General features: G+C 32.4%; 1 protein-coding gene across 13 annotated transcripts in view; it reads right to left on the bottom strand.

Annotated features, from left to right (window-relative positions):
• MBD5 (methyl-CpG binding domain protein 5) overlaps positions 1-13,707 on the bottom strand; it is a 437,517-nt gene that overhangs the window by 276,410 nt on the left and 147,400 nt on the right. The gene's annotated exons all lie outside the window — the stretch shown is intronic.

The raw sequence follows: 13,707 nt of genomic DNA, 5'->3' as shown, positions 1-13,707 counted from the left end.
ACAAGAGAAATCTTAAATAAACAACCTAAGTTTACACCCTAAGACACAAGAACAATAGAAAATGAAGTGCCAAGTTGTAGAAGGAAGGAAATAACAAAGATCAGAGTGGAGAGACTAAGTGTATATCAACTATACTTCAATAAAAAATTTTTTAAATTGAAAACTTTCATGTTGAAAAAGGAGAAATAAAACTTGCATTTTATTATGTATTACAATGGTAATAAAATTACACTTTACAATTTAAAAAATCGAATAGAGACAAAAAAGACAATAGAAAAGATCAACGAAACTAAGAGTTGGTTCTCTGAAAAGATAAAATTGACAAATCTTTAGTTAAACTCAGCAAGAAAAAAAGAAGACTCCAATAAAATCAGATATGAAAAGGACACATTATATGAAATGAGATGAAAACTGGTACCACAGAGGATCATAACTATGGACAATTACTTGCTAACAAATTTCACTTCCTAGAAGAAATGGATAAATTCCTAAAAAAGGACACCCTACCAGGACTGAATCATAAAGAAATAGAAAATATGAACAGATTGATTACTGGCAAAGAGATTGAATAGTAATCTAAAACTTCCCAATAAACAAAATCCCAGGTCCTAACAGTTTTACTGGTGAATTCCACCAAAAATTCAAAGAAGAATACCATTCCTTCTCAAACCCTTACAAAAAATAGAAGAGAAAGGAATGCTTCCAAACCTATTTTATGAGACCAGCATTACCCTTATATCAAAACCAGATGAGTATGCCACAAGAAAAGAAAATATTAGGCTAGTATCTCTGGTGAACGCAGAAGCAAAAATCCTCAAAAACATTTTAGCCAACTGATTTCAACAGTACATTAAAAGGATCATACATCACAATCACATGGGATTTATCCCAGGATGTAGGATGGCTCAACATCTGCAAAACAATCAATGATTTACCACAATAACAAAATGAAGAATAAAAATATGACCATCTCAATAGATACTGAAAAAGCATTTGACAAAATTCAGTTATCTATTCTTGATAAAAACTCTCAACAAACTGGGTATAGAGGGAATATAATTTAATAAAGGCCATGTATGACAAAGCCATAGCTAATGTCATATTCAATGGTGTAAAGCTGAAAGCTTTCCTACTAAGATAAGGAACAAGACAAAGATACGGGAAGTATATACAGTACCAGAAGCCTTGGCCATAGAAATCATAGAAGAAAAAGAAATAAAAGGCATTCAAATTGGTAAGGAAGAGGTAAAACTGTCATTATTTGCAAATGACAAGACAGTACACATGGCAACCCTAAAGACTCCACAAAAAACTATTAGAATTCATAAATACATTCAGTAAAGTATCAGGATACAAAATCTATATACAGAAATCTGCTGCACTTCTAAACACTAATGAACTAACAGAAAGAGAAATTAAGAAATCAGACTCATTTACAACTGCATCAAATAAAATAAAATACCTAGGAACAAATCTGATCAAAGAGGTGAAAGACCTGTACTCTGAAAACTATAAGACACTGATGAAAGAAACTGAAGAAGAGACAAATAAATGGAAAGATATTCCATGCATATGGACAGAAAGAATTAATATTGTTAAAATGGCTATTCTGTCTAAAGCAATCTACAGATTCAATGCAATCCTCATTAAAACACCAATGGCATTTTTCACAGAACTAGAGCAAATAATCTCAAAATTTGTAAAAGAAGACCCAAATACCCAAAACAGTTTTGAGAATGAAGAACAAAGCTGGGGTATCATGCTCCTAATTTTCAAACTATACTACAAAGAAGTTTCATAATCAAAACATTATTGGCACAAGAACAGATACATAAATCAAAGGAACAGAATAGAGAGCCCACAAATAAACCCATGCATATACAGTCAATTAATATGACAAAGGAGGCAAGATTACATAACAGGAAAAAAGACAGTCTCTTCAATAAACGGTGTTGAGAAAACTGGACAGCTAAATCAAAAAGAATGACACTGGATCATTGTTTTACATCATACCAAAAAATAAGCTCAGAATGAATTAAAGATCTAAATATAGGCCCTGAAAGCATAAAACTCCTAAAAGAAAACACAGGCAGTATACTTTCAAACATCAGCATTTGTAATTTTTTTCTGCATATGTCCCCCCAGGCAAGGGAAACAAAAGCAAAAATAAATGGGACTACATCAAACTAAAAAGCTTCTGCACAGCAAAGGAACCATCAACTAAACAAAAAGGCAACTGACTTTATGGGAGAATATATTTGCAGATGATATATATGATAAGGGGCTAATAATCCAAAATATAAAAAGGACTCACAACTCCATACCAAAAATAGACAAATAATGATTAAAAAATGCATAGAAGACATGAATAAACATTTTTTTTCAAAGAAGCCATATAGATGGCCAACAGATAAATAAAAAGATGCTCAACATCATTAATCATTAGGGAAATGCAAATCAAAACAATGAGGTATAATCTCACACCAGTCAAAGTAGCTAATACCAGCAAGACAAGAAACAACATGTTGGTGAGACGTGGAGAAAAGGGAACCCTTGTGTATTGCTGGTGGGATTGTAAATTGGTGCAGCTACCATGGAAGGCAATATGGAAGTTTCTAAGAAAACAAAAAATAGAAATACCATACAAACCAGTAATTTCACTTCTGGGGATTTAACTGTAGGAAACAAAACTCACAAATTTGAGAAGATATATGCACTTATTTGTTTATAACAACCTTATTTTTATAATAGCCAGTAGATGGAAGTAATATAAATGCCCATCACTAGAAGAATAAAAAAGATACGGTAGATATATACAATAGAATATTGCTTGGCCAGAAAGAACAATGAAATCTTGCCATTTGTGACAATATGGATGGAACTAGAGGGTATTGTGCTAAGTGAAATAAGTCATAGAGAAAGACAAATACCATGATTTCACTTATGTGTGGAATCTAAAAAACAAATGAACAAACAACACAGAAATGGACTCATAGAGAACAAACTGGTAGTTGTCATATGGGAGAGGGAATAAGGAATGGGAGTTGGGTGAAATAGGTGAAGGGGAAAAAGTTAGAATGTTTGATATCTTGATCTGGGTGATGGTTACATGAGTTTGTACACATGTCAAAATTCATCAAATAGTACAGTAAGATTAGTGCATTTTATTTATGGGCCTCACTTTAAAAATATGTATTGATTATGATAATGTAAAATGTTTTAATGTTATAGGGTAGCTAGTCATTAAAATATTCAGATGTTATGGCATAGTAATTCTACTTCAAATAACAGAGTCTATGGAAATAACTAAAAGAAAAAATAAGTTTTTACTAAAACACATGTAACACCAAAGTGTTGTAAATAACCTAAATGTTTAAGCACTGAAGAATGAAGAAGAACATGATGGTTTATTAATAGAATTCACAGCCACTAAAATGATGACTGGGGAGAAGAATTCTTAAATGATGACATATGAGATGCTGTATTCAAAGATCTTCTGGGACAGCTTCACACATATTAGTACTCTGAAGGCTTTCCTGTAGGAAAGAAACTCTGCAGTAAGTATTTCCTGAACTTACTTGAAAACAGGACCTTTTTAGCACAGTTATTTTCTGCTACATAAGAAACACCACATATCATGTAGAAGTTCAAGAAAAGGTCAGCAGCGATAGCTTGTCTCTGCTCCACTTGGTGCCAGCTGGGGCAACTTCAAAGTCTTGGACTGGAATCATCTGAAACTTGGTCAATCACAGGCCTGTTATGGTGGTGGCCTTTCATGTAGCCTGGGCTTCCTTACAGTAAGGTGTTTGGGGTTCCAAGGGTGAGCATCCCCTGAGAGAGAGCCAGGCAGATCTGTAGTACCTTTTATGACTAAGCTTCTAAAGCTACCTACCTAGTGCTACTTTCATTGCATTCTATTCATCAAGGCAGCCAAATTTCATGGAAAAGGGAAACAGACTCCACCTTTTGCTGAGAGTGGAAAGGTTATTGAAAAGCATATGGGATCAGAAGTTTCTGTGGCTAGTTTTGGTAAATATAATTTGTCACACTTTTTTTTCGATTAATAACTATTAATTTCCCAACTTTGGTAAACGTTGATGGAGGAAAGCTGTATGCATGTATGTATGTATGTATGTATGTATGTATGTATGTATGTGTGTGTGTGTGTGTGTGTGTGTGTGTGTGTGTGTGTGTGTGTGTATTTCTTCTTTTTCCCCACATACACACCCCTTGGTCTCGAGAAAAATCCCCTCTGTTTGACACAATAGTTCCAATCATTGTGAATGAATTACACAATTTCCATTCAAATGTATATGAAAAAACACTAGGAATCAGGGTTATCGCCTGCTCACTGATTTGCCACTGACCGGATGGGTTACCTGATTGTTTATATCCTTGTGTTTCACAAGACACCAATTATTCAAGGTACTAAGTTTTAAAGATATTAGTGATTAAAAAAATCTTAGTTTGACTTGTAAGAAATCTATGCAAATGGAGACGTACTTATTTTGGCAAACACAATTCTGGGTAATAAAGGTTATCTAAGGGGACTGATTCTTTTAATAGCAATTTCTTCTGGAACTTTTTTACGTAAGACTGTTTTTCAGAATGTTTCTGTCATGTAATTACAGAAACTAAATAAAGAATAAAGGAAAGAGAAACTACTTTTTAACAGTGGTACAAAACATTTTTAAATAGTTACTTCTAATTATCTTCACAAGATATAACAGGTTAAGGCAGTATAAATGAAACCAAAGTAAAAAGATGTAACATCTATGGAAATTTAAAACTTAATGGGAATGAAAAATTACTGCATATATGTCCTTTATCAAGAACCTCCTAGAGGACTTGCTTCACAAAAATGAGACAGAAAAAAAGATTTAAGAACAGGAGTTTCAACATAGAAGGGAAAAAAGGATCCACATGAAAGAGTAAGAGAGATCTCAGAATGAAACCAGTACCACCAGGGATAACTGCCAGGCCAGATTACAATAACGTGATTCAACAAATTAAGGCTGTCACCATTAAGATTTTCCAGTGGCTATTCTAATTACTTTTCCTCTCTGTCTATGCTTCTGTTTTATTTCTTGACAAGTCTAGCAAAAAGTTTATCAATTTTAAGATATTTTCAAAGAACCACCTTTTGCTTTCATTGATATTTTCTGTTGCTTCATATTTTCTAATTTACTAATATCTATTTTTGTGTTATTTCCTTGTTTCTAGTTACTTTTAGTTTAGTTTTTCTTAAATGTCTCTGTAACACTGCATTAGCTATATTCTGCAAACTTTTATATGATGTGTTTTCATTAACTTTCAGTTCAAAATATTTTCTAATTTCCCTTATGATTTTTTTCTTGACTCAAAGGTTATTTAGAAGTGTGATACTTAATTTCCAAATATTTTGTCACACTTTTCTGTTACTGATTTGTAACTTAGTTCTGTTTTTGTTTTCATTTTTGTTTTTCAGAGAACATACTCTGCATGATTTAAATCTTTTAAAATTTACTGAGACCTGTTCTGTGGTCCAGCATATGGTCCATCATAGTGAATGTTCCATGTATAGTGGTAAAGAATGTATATTCTGCTGTTATTGAGTATATATTCTATAAATATGAACTAGGTTTTTACCATTGTTCAAGGTTTCCATTTACTAATTAATTTCTTCCTACTCATTCTAACAATTGTTGAGGAAGGGTGAAATACCTAACTATAACTTGGATTTGTCTATTTTTCCTTTCAACTCTATCAGTTTTTCTTCATGTATTTTGAAGACCTATTGTATATACATGTATATACATATATGTTTAACACATTATGTCCCCTTGATGAACTGTCTCTTTATTATTATGAAATATCCCCTTTATTCCTGGTAAAGATGTCTTTCTTCTTGTCCAGATATCTACTTTGTATAATATTAATTTAGCTACTTCAACTTCCTGACGATTTGTGTTTGCTCAGTATATTTTACTTTAACTTACTTCAAGTCTACATATTTAATATGTACTCTATCCAGTATCCAGTAAACCAGGGTTTGGAAAACTATGGCTCAAGGACCAGTCGTTTTTTTGTTTTGTTTTTTGTCTTGTAAATAAAGTGCTATTGGAACACAGACATATCTACTTGTTTGCATTTTTTATGACCGTTTTTTTGAGCTACAACAGCAAAATTGAGTAGTTGTAACAGAACCTGTATGGCCCTCAAAATATTTTCTCTCTGGCCTTTTGATAGAAAGTTTGCTGACTCCTATAGTACAGAATTGTTTACTAGGTTTTTATTAGTCCAACAAAATATGCCAATTCCATGGAATGTTTAGACAATTTACATTAATATAATTGTCACATAATTGGATATAAATATACCATCTTGCTATTTGTTTTCTACTTGGCCTATCTCTTCTTTCATCCTCTGTTTTGCCTTCTTTTGAACAAATTCAATTTTTATCTTCTCTAATGACTTATAAGCTATCTCTGTTTTATACTTTAATGGTATTCTGGGGTTTAGATATGCATCTTTCATTTAACAGAGCTTACATTTAAATAATAACACACCATTTCCTGAATAATGTAAGAATATATGACATTATACCTCCATTTCCTCCTCCTATTCTTTGTACTTATCATACATTTTTATTTACCACATATACTATAAAAATTAAAACATTTGTTCTTATTTTTAAAATACTGCTTTTTATATAAACAGTTAATTACCTTTTAAAAAGTTCAAATGAGGAAAGAGCAGTCTTTTAAACTTATCCATATATTTACCATTTCTGGGGCTCTTCATTCCTTTGTGTGGATTGTGGTCCATCTAGTATCATTTTTCTTCTGCCTTAAAACTTCATTTAACATTTCTGGCAACAAAACCCTGCTAGCAATGAATTCTCTCAGTTGCTCTGCTGTTATTTTATCCAAAATGTCATTAGTTTAGATGTTTTTGCCTGATATATAATTTAAGTTTATGGTTTCCTTCCTTTAGTACTGATCTCATTCCAGTGTTTTCTGCTTTTCACTGCTTCTGATGAGAAGTCAGCCAATTTTTATTTTCTATGTTCTATATGCAATGTGCCTCTTTCTGGACCCCTATGATTTTTCAGAAATGTGTCTTGGTGTCATTTTCTTTTCTGTTTGCAGTTAATTAAGCTTCTTGGATTTGTGAGTTTGTATTTTTCATCAAATGGGGAAAAGCTCTGGCCATTATTTCTTCAAATAGTTCATCCTCTGGAACTCCAATTACACATAATTTAGACCACATGGTATGAGGTTTCTGAGGTCCTGGTTATTTTTTTTCAGTTGTCTTACTCTCTGATTCAGTTTAGATAATTTCTTTAAGACCACTTATTTTTTATTTACAGTGTCTAACACATTGCTAAACTCATCCAGTGGATATTTCATTTCAGATGTGGTTATTTCCAGAGACAAATATTTCCCATGACTCTCTTCATTATTTAATGTTTTTCTCTAATCCTTGAATATGTACACAATTAGCTTTTTTAAAGTCTTTGCTAATTATATCATCACCATGACTTCTTGGTATGTTTCTACTGACTATCTTTTCTTGGTTTTGAGTCCCACATTCCTAACACTGTTGTAGTTCTGCTAAGTATCTAGATTTAGTTGTCTTCCCATCTGGCTCTGAGTCTATTCTCCATTTGGATAAGAACACAAAGAAAAAAAAGGTGACTGACTTTTCCCTAACTTTGACAGAAAGATAATCTGCTACTTAATAATCATAAATCTCTATTTTAACTTGAGCCCCTTTCCCAGATCATTGTTAATAGGTTTTTTAAAATTCTTTTGAGTATAATTTTATTTTGGTAATGTTTAGGACCCTGTAAAATATTTCCTCCATGATAATGCAATCTACCCTCTTGTTGACAAACTACATAAAAGAACTGTGACCACTTCCATTGTTTTCTTCTACTCATTCTTTATCCTGACTTTCCCTATAGTACTAAACTAAAACTAAACTAATGATTTAACTGCCAGCTCCAATCATCCTTTCTCATTCTTAATACTCATGTGCCTTATGTTATGTGTAAGGCTATACAATCAAGTAGACAAATACTATTTTTATAAGGATGTTTTAGTTGGAGATAAGGGAGTTAAAAAATTAATCTGAAAAGTGATTTAAAAGAGATGAACAAATAATGCTAAATATCCACATGCAAGGGCTACTATGCAAACTCAAGGAAGTCAAGTAAGTCTTGAGTATAATCTACCATTATGTCCATTATTCCTTAGAACTCTAAAAGAAAAGTGACCACTTAGATAAATATTTCCTTATTTTGATAAGGCAATGACTCTTCTATAAACCAGTGTTTTTTCCTTTATTTCAAACTTACAGAGAAAAATTAAGTGAACAAGAAGAGAAGAAAAATGCAAACTAAATTGGCAAAATCAACCCCCATATTCCAGCTGACTACTTATGCTTTATTAAAATATATACTTGTTTGTTCACTAATTTGGAATGCAAAATCAATGCATATTTTAGGAATTTAGGAAAGTACAAAAAAAGGACACCAAAAAAAATTCACACATCGTTTTATACTAAAACATAATCTCTATTACATTTTGATGCCTATGTGTATAGACATTCACTCTTTTAAAACAAAAATGAATACTGCATTATCTCAGAATAGTTTATTCTATGAATATACCTTTATTTCACTAACTCCTATGTTGGACATTTGTTTTCAAACATCATAATAAAATAATTATTGATAATAGACTTAGGAGAAATTTCTAGAAATGTCATCAATGGGCCAAAGGGTACACACCTATTTAAAACTTTTGTTAGAGTTTCTTCCAGAAAGATAGTATCAAGATGTTACACTAGAACAACTTGTGGGTCCCCTTCCAAGGATCAATTCCAGTAGGAACTATAGAGAGAAAAAGCCAAGAAAATAAGAAAACTTGAAAAGTTCTAGAGAAGGCAGCATGGTGGAGAGAACTGTTTTGGACTTGTAAATGTGCTTGGGCCTTGGAACCTGGGGTACCAGAGAAAGAGTCAGCCTTTAGACTGTGGGAGGACAAAAGAGTAAATTAATTATTGGAGTTTGCTTTTGATTCCTCCCTGTCATTGCCTTGAGACAAAAACTGCCCCCATATCTGCAGGAACTCAGACTACTTACTGTACAATGCCCTCAGGAGTACACAGAGTACTTATAAAGAGCTGAGAAAACAGGTGGGGACTAACTAACCTTGGCAGTCATTCCTCTGCCTTTCCTACCAAATCACAGAACTGGTGAAATCACAGACACCAGTTGTAGATGCTGATTTTCCCTGGAGGGGTGGAGGAGTTGGGAGAGAAAGTGAAACCAACACCTGAGGTATCACTTTGTTGACTTGATAAATTATTAACTATGGTTTCTCAGGTGGCCTGGGGCTTTTCTACCTACGCCCCATCCTCTGAGCTCACTGAGAATGATACAGACTGGGTGTTGACCTCTCGCCAAATGTAATACCAGCCAGAGTAGCCAATAATCCCAGGAGAAAATATTCTTACAGGTCGAAATATCAAGACATTTTGAAGGGTACAACTGTTTGCAAAGAAAAATACTGGCACATATTTGAAGAAAAGCAGAAATGTTAGATCTCATGGGCCAATAATTTAAAATTAGCCTAACAAACTATTAAAAGAGAAAAGGGAACAAATTAGCAGTACTAAGAACAAGAAAAGAAAGAAGCAAGCAGAAATATTAGGTATGAACAATATAATGCTTAAAACATTCTGATTGGATACACAGTAGAATTAAAAAGAGGAATAAATTGATGCCTTTGAGAACTAGTTTGAGAAACTCTTCAAGAACAAAGAAAAAGAAAATGTAAAAGTAAGGGCTTATCGGGTTTAACATCTGAATAATGTAGAATAAAAGATAAAAATATAAAGAAGGATGTATCTTAAGAAATGATGGAGATAACAGGACAAAAAAGTGCAAAGGTTTTCAAAGCACTGAAGGAAACTCAAAACCTAGAGATTTATATATGCTATGCAGTCATTCAAATACCAGTATATGATAATATGTATTTTCAACCATATAATAAAGCCTCAGAAAATAGCTGTTGATGAAATACTTAAGTGGAAAAAAATGCAGAAAATACTTAAAAATGTATAAAAGTAATTCTGGTTAAATATTTTGGTAGAGTTTGTTGTCCTTAGAAAAGAAAAAGAGAACACTTGACTACATCAGTTTAGAATTTAAAGTAGATAATAGCAACATAATGGAGTTGGAGAGGTAAAGGACACAGGGATGTCAGAGTGTACAAGAGTCACTTTAGGGGAGATATATAAATATCAAGGTTCATTTTAAGCAACAAAGGATTAAAAAGAAATAAAGATACACAGAGTATATCAGAAAAATGAAGATGATAGAAACATAGTGTATCAGGAGTGAGAATAACCACTATGTTTATTGACAATTTTGTTCTTATTAGTGGGTTGATGATATCCTTACTAATAATCTCTACTCCTTTTTCTTTTTTTATAAGTGGAAATACCTTTTTTTTTTTTTTTTTGAAATACCTTTTATTTTTCTTCTGTAATACATGGCTACTATAAAGTTTCAAACTCTAGAGATGAAGTGAAAATCCTCCAAAATTAGTTACAATTTGGTATATACTATAGAGGACATCAGACCAGATAACTGCTATCTTTTTTTTTTAAACTAACATTTGCATCCCCTGAACATAATACCTTACATATTCTTTTATCAAAATATTTACCGTTTATATAACATGGCACATGTAACCAGAAGTATGGGAACAGTTTTGAAAGATGTAAATTCAGGGCATTATTAACCTAATTAGGTTTCTGGTTATAAGGCAGTAGAAAACTGTTGGAATATAGGATTAATTAAGGTGTGTGGCAGTAGGAATTTAAGTGAAGCAAGATTGGGCAAATCAGAGCCCACTGGTCATAGTTAGGACATTGAGTCCCTCGTCAGTTCAAAAGGGGCGGTGACCATTACATGGCTCAGTTAGATATGGACACAGATTATCTATGTATTTCTAACTCAAAGAAAATTGGGACTGGGTTATATTGCAGGTGGGGAGATCATGAGGTATCATTAGTACCCATGGAAGGGAACCTGGAAGAAACTGAGGAAGAAACCTGAATAGATCAAAAAATATTAAAGACATAACTAGCATTCAAAGAAATCTCACAAAGGTCCTCAGAACCAGATAGTTTTACATATGAGTTGAAACACATATTAAAGAAACAGTAAATTCATATCTTGTAAAGTTGTTCCAGAAAATAGAGCAAAAATTGTACATCTTATTTTACAAGACTAGTGTAATCTTGATTACAAATCAGAAAAGTAAAATAAAGAAAATTATAACACATTTCACTTAAGGAAGAAGATTCTAAAATCTTGAATAAAATATATGCTAAACAAAATATAATAACATATTAAAAATAATACATCATGATCAATTAGGGAAAACTAGGAATGCAGGGATGGTTTCACATTAGATTTCCTATCCAGATAATTCCTAACATTACTATACCAGTGGATAAATATCACATGATTATTTTAACACACGCATAAAAAGCATTTTATAGGGTTGAATAGCTATTTATAATTAGAATGTGCTGCAATCTAAAAAGAGAACAGCCTTTCTTAATTTAGAGAGGGTTATATATTAAAAACTTTCAGCAAGCAATCTTCAGTGAGAAACTGAATTCACATTTTTTAAATGGGGCATAAGATGAGGACGTCCACTTTACTACTATGTAACATAGTTTCAGAGGAACTCACTCAAGATATTGGAAAAAAAGAAAGAAGTATTAGTATAAAGATGGGAAGAGCAGAAATAAAACTATTTGTAATGAATGTGTAATCATCCATCTAGAAAAAAGAATAACCTATTAATAATAAGAGAGTTTAGCAATATCAGAACCAAGATCAAATCTCAAAATATCAGTAGCATTTCTGTATACCAGCAATACATGAAGACAATATTTTTAATTAAATACTTAAAATACAGGTGTCTACTTAAATCACATATTGCAAAAAAAAAGTTGAGAGGTGGAAGCAGCTATATTTTTAATATCTAAAACTGACAGGAAACAGATATCTAGAATATAAAATAAACTCTTAAAAACACTAATCAAGACACAGGAACCCATGTGGAAAATAAAGAGTATGAACAAGCAGTTTCAGAAGTGGGAAACCTAAAGGCCAGCAAGAATACAAAGAGATACTGAAACTCATTAGTGATAAGAGGAATTCAAATTAAAATAATGAACTATAAAATTAAACACATTAGGCTGAAAATATTAGCTAAATAATGTCAAGGGCTGACAGCAATGGGGGAGTTACTGCTGGTGAAAGTATGGGCCAAAGTATTTATTTGGTAGAGCATCATGCAGGAGTTGGTCAAATTACATATAAACGTATATCCTACTGCTCACCAATTCTACCCCAAAGAAATCCTTCCAAGTTTCCATGACAGGATGAGTATGAGGATATTCCTTATGGCATTGTTGTGACAGAAAATAGGAAGCAATCTGGCATCAGTGGGAAATAGAGATAGTTAAACATGGCAGCTACAAATCGTGGAATACTATGCAGCAGTTAGAAGCAATGTAAACACAGAAAATATAAATGAAAAAAACATAAGGTTAAGTAAAATAAAGCAGTAAGAAACAGAAGGAGATACATAGCACAATACCACTTACATATATCAAAATGTCATATACATAAATGGGGAGGGGACAGGGTAGAGATATAGGTAAGACAAGCTCAGCCAAGAGATAATTGTTCAAACTGAGAGATGGGCATGTGAATATTCATAGTATTATTCTCCCATTTCTTTATTTGAAATTTTCCATTTAAAATATTTAAAAAATACATGTATAGAAAATAGCACTCCTATTATGAAAATATATAAAAACAAAAGAGAACAATGCAGTAGATATTATTTTAGACTATCATGTTAGGATGGTTTCCTATGAGTTGAGTTGAGGTCAGGAGCATGGGAGTAGAAATGAGAATAGAAGAAAATACATATATAACATAAACAAGTTCTTTGCATGGACCAGTGATTACAGACTGCCATAAACTGAGGACTGTGATTAACTCCATTCTCTGTGTAACAGGTCCATTAAAAAAAAAATCATTTTTTTCCTCAGAAGGGTCTGTTTTATACTGTGGAGATGAAGGAACTATAAAAACAATTGCCTAATATTATAATACATAAAACAATTGAAAAGCTGTTCCAAGTAGCCAACTCTCTACATATAACAATAGAAATGAATTAGAAGTAAGTAATATCATTTATATTTTCAACAGAAGTCATTTCTGACAATAATACTCATCAGAGGAAACTAGCAAAATCAATAAGCTGCTAACCACAAATTAAGGAGAAAAAGTAGATTCTAAGTACTTGCACCAAAAAAAGAATAAAGAAAAATAGAACAAAGGAAAAGATTTCCTCCACCAGAGGCTGTATACTCTTATTTGGTTCACATAGTCACAAAAGTGGATTTTCCCCACAGGCAAATTTTTATGCGATATTGAAAAATTAGGCCTTTTCAAAATCTGTATAAAATCAAATACAAGATTTGATTTTACTGGTCTCCCACCTAGATACGATTATAGAGCTGAACAGAAGTACCCCATTTACATATGACATACTTTCCAAGGTTCCAGTGTACTGACCTGATATACAACATTATTTAAAGTACTGTTTTTGCATTTTGTCC

Source organism: Manis javanica, chromosome 7 (genome assembly GCF_040802235.1).
Source record: "Manis javanica isolate MJ-LG chromosome 7, MJ_LKY, whole genome shotgun sequence".
NCBI lineage: Eukaryota > Metazoa > Chordata > Mammalia > Pholidota > Manidae > Manis > Manis javanica.
The sequence above is the reverse complement of the archived record's forward strand: the minus strand, read 5'-3'. Positions and strand labels throughout refer to the sequence as shown.